General features: G+C 39.6%; 1 pseudogene; it reads right to left on the reverse strand.

Annotated features, from left to right (window-relative positions):
- Positions 1-2845: 2845 nt before the first annotated feature.
- On the reverse strand, positions 2846-6004 carry LOC101584216 (annotated as a pseudogene).
- Between the last annotated feature and the right edge of the window lie 1000 nt (positions 6005-7004).

Raw genomic sequence — 7004 nt, forward strand, 5'->3', positions numbered from 1 at the left:
TCTGAATTGCATAGTGAGACCCTGTATCAAAAGAAAACCAAACCAAACCAAACCAAGACAAAACAAAAAAAGTTCGTGCTCACAGAGGCTTGCAAACTCCTGTGTCTTGGAGGCTGAAACCTGCATACTCAGAGGCCTCTGTGCTGCTCGTGTTGTCCTAGTGACATTTCTCAATTCTGGAAGATGTAAATAAGGGATTTTCCTCTGAAAAGCAATTATTTAGCATCAGTATGAAATCTGTCAAGTTTCTTAAAACTGACAGAACAAATACTTCTGATATTTATATTAATAGAGTGCTTTGCAAGAGATAGGTAACAGGATCAAAATATATGGTGCATATTGAAATTAAAGACATTTATGTTACAGTACTAAAAGGCACATTGCCATTAGTCACCCCTCCAAATGCTCCCCTTTGCTTTTTTTTGGTACTGGGAATTGAACTCAGGACCTTGCATGTGTCAGAAGGGCACTTAAGCCACTGAGCTATCTCCCCAGCCCTTCCCCTTTGCTTCTGACACACTGATTGTATCATTCTTGTACTCTCTGAAGCAGTTCTGGAAACCTTGTCCTGAGTGTCTTTACTTGCACCCTCTTGGCTGTCTTCATGTTCTAGACAGATCCAAGACATTGAGCTTCCACGGTCCTTCGGTCTTTAGGGAGGAGCCAGAAGTCCTAGAGTGCGAGCTGGGTGAAGACACAGTAGTGTTTGCATGGGCCCGCCTTCTGGCGGCTGGGCTTGCGAAGCACAGCCATGATGTTTCTGATCATGCCTCGGACAGACACTGGTGAAAGAGGACTCCAGAGCTGCTCTAGAAATCGGCAAGGATAGGGTGTTGGAAGTGAGGAGGAAGATTTTGAGGTGAGTTAATGACAATGTGTCTTACAATGTAATAAATTAAAAATTATTCTAAGATATTCGTCATGTATGTTGGTTACCCCTGTAGATAGGAACAATAGGAAGATATGAACATTTAGAAGAAAAAAAGTCTAAATTATCAGTAACCTGTTCATAGATGAGTGGAGCAAGAATGGTTGAGACAAGAATGCTCATTTATTTTAGTTGGTCATTTTATTATTTTTATTTTTTTATATTTTAGAGAAGGGTCTACAGGGTGTTGAGGGTCCTCTACTAGATCAGACTCATAGTGATCCGCCTGTTTACAGGCTCCCGAGAACTGGGATTACAGGGCCGCGCCACCAAGAGCAGTCTTAATCGCAGCCTCAGTGCGCCCCAGGGGGCAGGGCTGGCACGGCACGCCGGGAGATCGAACCCGGGGTCCCTGAGCCTGCTACTAGGGGCTTTAATCCATTGAGCTATTTGGCCGGCCCAACTGTAACTGTCCTACTAACCTGTTTTGAAACTGTCTCATTGCTATTTCTTTCTCATTAAAATTAATTAAGGGTAGGTTTATTTTTTGTTTTTGGTGCCGAGGACTGAATCGAGGGTTTCCAGCTTGCTAGGCAAGCATTGTACCCTGAGCCAAATCCCCAGCCCCTCAATAAAAGTAATTGAAAAAAAAATTTTTAAAAAAATAAGACAAACAAAAAACAAAACAAAACAATAGCAAAGAAATTATAAGAAATCCAGAAGAGGAAAAAAAGTCAGTGTGAAAAGAAAAGAAAAATAAGCATTAAAGTGTTCCTTTCAAAAGACCATCAGAAATCAACAATACAATTTTATCCAAACTATTCCTCATATATGCCTAAATACATATTTTTCTCTTTCATTTGTGCTTCTCCTCATCCCGGTTTTTCCCTCCCATTGCACAATTTCTTTCCCTCTCACAATATCTGTTGTATCTTTTAGATTTAATTACTCTTTCAGGTTCTCATACTAGCGAGATAATATGACGTATGCACATGTGGATGTGATTTATTTCACTTGCCAATACAAGTAGCTAGCTGTATCCATTTATCTACAAAAGCCTCAAATTTATTTTCCCTAATAGCCCGATATTATTATGTGTAATAATATTTCATTGTGTAAACATAAATTTTAAAATAATATTTCATTATGTAAAAATACTACATGTTTTTTATTCAATCCTCAGTGGATGGGCATTTGAGTTACTTCCAAAGGTTAGCTATGACAAATTGTGCTTCTGTAAACATGGGTGTGCATATATCGCTGTGGTATGATGATTCCAGTTCTTTTGAAAAAATACATAGGAGGGGAATAGCTGGGTTGAAAGGGACCTCCAATCCTAGCTTTTTGAGAAGAACTTGCATTTTTTAGATTTTGTTTTTCTTTTAATGTATTTAGGACAGGGTCAACAGGGTCTATATGTAAATCAGACTTGTTGTGTTCCTCCTGTTTTCAGCCTCCCAAGTGCTGGGATTACAGGCACGCACCACTGCACCTAGTCTCAATCATCAGCTCAGCGCGGCCCGGGGGCAGGGCTGGCAGGGCACTCTGGGGATTGAACCTCAGCCGCTGTGCTCTGCCTAAGCAGGCGCTTTAGTCCAAGGAGCTATCTGGCCGGTCCAGAACTCTCATTTTTAACTCTATGGTTGACATCTATATGTTTTAAATTTTTTTTTGCAATGAATTCAACTGTTACTTTCATAATTATAAGAAATTAAACATAAAATATTCCTGACCATTACTCCAATTAAGGATTATAATCTCTGAGAGCCGATTATTGTAGTGTTTCCTGCATTTGTACATGAATATCTTTTAAAGTTTTGGGTGATATAATGCTTTATTTAGAAAAAAAGAGAAACACCACTATTTCTAAGATATTTTTTCTTTTAAATGACTCACTAGTTAGACATAAGGCAGTCCAGAATAGTAGATGTATTTACACACTTAATAGGAAATACTTGTGCATTAATCAGAAGACAATTATCCACTTAGGCATTTTGCGCTTCCACTGTTCATTTTCTTTGCCTTTCTTAAATCCTTTTTTCCCCCCCTTGCTTTCAAATTGACTTTTGGCTCTGGTTTTGCTCACTCTATTTCTACTGGCTTTCCCTCACCTGGTATAACAAAAACATCTTCAGTAGGCTCATGTGGAAGGAGTCTTTGGCTCTTTGTTTCTCAGTTTCTGCACTTCTTTCACTTGTTGTTTCTGTTCGTATTTTGCAGCTGGGATAAATCTTACCATCCGCTGATATATGTCTGGTGATTGGTAGTGAGGATTCTTGAGCAAAGTTGTTCCTCCAAAATTTCCCTGAAAAATCTTCATCAGCTTTAAGACAAAATGAAGTCCTAGTTCTATAAGTTGAGCATCTTCATCTATGATCTGCAAGTTGTGGAGCCATATTCTATCATCCAAAATGGTGAAAGCAAAAGCACAGTCCATGAGTGGCTGACTTTTGGGGTGATACCATGGTGCACTAAAAATCTGAATTAAGAGTTCTTTAAACGAAGCATAATGTGACAATTCACCAAAAGCAGGGTCAAAAGACAAGAGTGGCCAAAAACCTTTCAAGTAGTTTCCAGTCATCTTTAGTTCAGTTATGGTATGAGTATTTTGAATGAGGAATTTGATAGAGGGCCAATGAGGTGAATTTGAAAACCACATATAAAGATCTTGTTTTTTCTTAGCTTGAAGATAAATATATTTATTGCAGTTTTTCATTTCACAGACCTCATTAATCACAGATAATTTATCTGTGTGATCTATTTTAGTATGTGCTTTAGAGTGAGGCATCAAGGCTCTCAAGTTTTACTTTAAATGTCTTGTTCTGAAATTTATTCCTTGGAAGAAAAGATAAGAATCCATTCCTTATTTTTCCAGGTGTCCTTGCAAATAGGGCCTGGGAGAAAGGCTTTCTCAGCTTCCTCCATCTTTTCTGCCACAGCTGATGACTTAACTGGACGCCCGGTGCCTTTTTTGTTTCTTTTTGGCTTCTTTGCCTGAGCCTCAACATGAACATCTTGTTCAGGTTAATTTGTACTTAGTTAAAATTGATTGCTGGATACACAGCTAACTCCTATAGATTTGGGGCTATATATAATTTAATGTATCTACAGGGCCCCTTTCCCTCTCCCATTGTCAATACTGTAGATATTTGGTTTGTATTTACATCTGGAATGAATATAAAATTTGTTCTAATATAAAACAGCATGTTAGATCTCCTGGATATTTGTGCTCTTGGCTTTCTTCCCTTCCTGCTGAATGAGAGATTTTTGCCTTGTAATTGGAACTTTGAAGTTACTTCACACTCCTGGCAGTTAGAAGTTTCTGCTCCAATTGGATCTAGCAGCTCAGGCAAAGTAGAAATTTCAAGGTGGATGGACCTGTGGGGTCCATCCCTCAATATTTCCACTAAGATGCAGGGACTTGAGACCCACAGAGCTCTGGATATTTTTCAAGGTCCCCACATTACTCTTGGGGCAGCTTGGAGACTCAGAGCCTGCCCTGGCTCACTCAGCTTCCTGCAGTGTGTGCTGGAGTCATCCAGAAGTCAGCTTGCTTGCTAAGTTTGCACTCTGGAAGCTGGAAAGAAAATTGAATATTGAAGAATTTGGGGGATCTGTACAATAGAAAGTGGAAGTGGTGGAGGAGAAAGTGATACAAGTAGACAGGAAAATGCAGGTCTAAAAAGGAATATCCAACATAGATGTAACAATTGCAAAAGATGAGTTTTTGCATGTAAAAATAATACATACTCAATTTAGAAAATTCTTAAAGTTATAAAGAGGAAAATTAAAATTGCTTCTGACTCCACTGTTAAGAAATTAATATGATGTAATATTTTGGAATATCTTTTAAAAATCATTCATACAAGGCACCAATTTAATAAAATTAAATCATAGTACATATACAATTTTTTGTCTTACTTTTTCATTTAATGATATGATAAATGCTTCCCTGTGTCATTGACTATTGTGTAAAAATTTAATTTCTAAGAGGCCAAATCATAGTTTCAGATTGCTCTTTTTGGTTTTTAGCTTTTCATTTTTAAAATTTGTTTATTTATATGTATTTAGTACAGGGTCTACAGGGTCTCACTACACAGATTGGACTCAGTGATCCTCCTGTTTTCAGCCTTTCAAGCTCTGGGATTACAGGTGCTCACCACCATGCCCAGTCTCATTCGCCATCTTAGGATGGCCTGGGGGGCAGGCCAGCAAGGCATACCAGGGATAGAACCTCAGTCGCTGCACCTGGCTAATCAGGTGCTGTCTGTTGAGTTATCTGACTGGCCCTGTTTTTTTTAATTTGATGGAACCGGGGATTGAACTCAGGCCCCTGCGCTTGCCAGGGAAGCGCTTATTCCACTGAGCCCCTTTTGTTTTTTTTTTTGGTGGACCGGGGGATTGAACTCAGGCCCTTGCGCTTGCTAGGGAAGCACTTATTCCACTGAGCCATCTCCCTGGCCCCCTTTGTTTTGTTTTTGAGACAAGGTCTTGTCTGCAGTTCAGGTTGGCCTTGAGATCGCCAGTGCTGGCTGGTCTAGAACTCACAACCATCCTGCCTTAGCCTCCTGAGTGCTGAGATTATAGACTTGCACCACCACACATAGTAGGTTTTTAGTATTTTAAAGTGTTGAACAATTGGATGTGCCAATGTACAATAAATCTTCATATAGAATTAAAAAGGTGCCAATGTGTTTTGCTAAGATCTGAGATGTCACATGGAAGGACAGTGATAATAGCATTGAAAGCTGTCATCCCTTTGCAGGCAGCAGTATAGGATGGTTTAGAGGCAGCTGACAGAAAGCTGATCCAAAGTCACATTTTAAAATAGTATGACAGTTTCTTATTTTGTTTTCTTTCATATATATATCTATATATTTATATCTATATCTATCTATCTATCTATAGCTATAGCTATAGCTATAGCTATAGCTATAGCTATAGCTATAGATATAGATATAGATATAGATAAAAACCCTGACTGTTTAGGTCACAGACTGGTCACTCTCAGCTGCTACTGGGTGAAATCTTTATCTAAGTGGAAGTACCTCAAATGTAGAATGACCCCTCCAGAATTCAGGCATTGATTATCCAACCTACCCCTTTGATGGGAGGGTTTAAGACCATGTTCTTCATGTCACACTTCTATCAGAGACAGGGCAATTAAAGGAGGAAGAGATAGTTCATAAAACAGTTCACTTTGTTCTTGGTTAATCCATTTTACTAAAAGAGGTGTTGACGCAGGAGGTGTAGTATAGTATATGAAGTACTTGGCTTGTTTAGCTTGTGTATTTCATGTTGCCATCAATAATTGGGAACTTGCAGATTTGCAAGTACTGCTGTCACCTTGAAGATGAAAGTCAAGTCCAGAATCAGGCCCATTTATCACTGTGGGCTGCTTCCGACAAGTCCTAACAGACAAGGGGACTGTGACACAGACGAAGCCCAGCCCCCCTGAAATGCTGTGGATGCAGTAGGGCCTTTCCCTTCTCCTTCCCCCTCTACACAGATTTCTAAAGAAGCGGATTATGTCTCTGTTCTAATGAAGTAAACAGATTGAGGTATAGAGCACAGTGGTTTATATGAAAGGAGTTTATGTAACAATTCCAGGAACGGTTCCTATGTCTTGTACCAGGTACCTATAGCAGTAATGATGCAGGGGTCTTTGCTTTCTGTTTTCATGTGGGTTCGGTTGATGATGAATCTGTTGCCAGCAGGGTATGGTTTCCTCCTGTGCAGAAATGCCAAATTTGCAGCCCATGATGGGGGATGTGCTTGGAATGTGATTTCTTCCTTTCGCCAGTAATTTTCTGCCTGCCTGAATGAAATGCTAATGAGCATCTCACACATGATAGAGCAATGAAATGTAGACTTACATTACTATTTTTGGAAGATTCTGAAGTTGCAAAGTCTGGATCTCAATGTAACAGTGACAATATACTGCTGGCACACCCTTCCTTCCCCTCCTCCAAATTTGTGCTCTGCATGCTCTTCTCCCTGTGCTGAGCTATGTGTTGTGTCACTAACACAACACATGCGATGAACTCTGTGCTGCTGTGACATCCCTGTGTCCCATTTTATTCCACCATGCTTTTGTATCCTGGACCCTTGTAAAAGCCTTGCTTCAAGCACCGTA

The sequence above is a fragment of the Octodon degus genome, unplaced genomic scaffold, assembly GCF_000260255.1.
Source record: "Octodon degus isolate 3935 unplaced genomic scaffold, OctDeg1.0 scaffold00013, whole genome shotgun sequence".
Lineage (NCBI taxonomy): Eukaryota > Metazoa > Chordata > Mammalia > Rodentia > Octodontidae > Octodon > Octodon degus.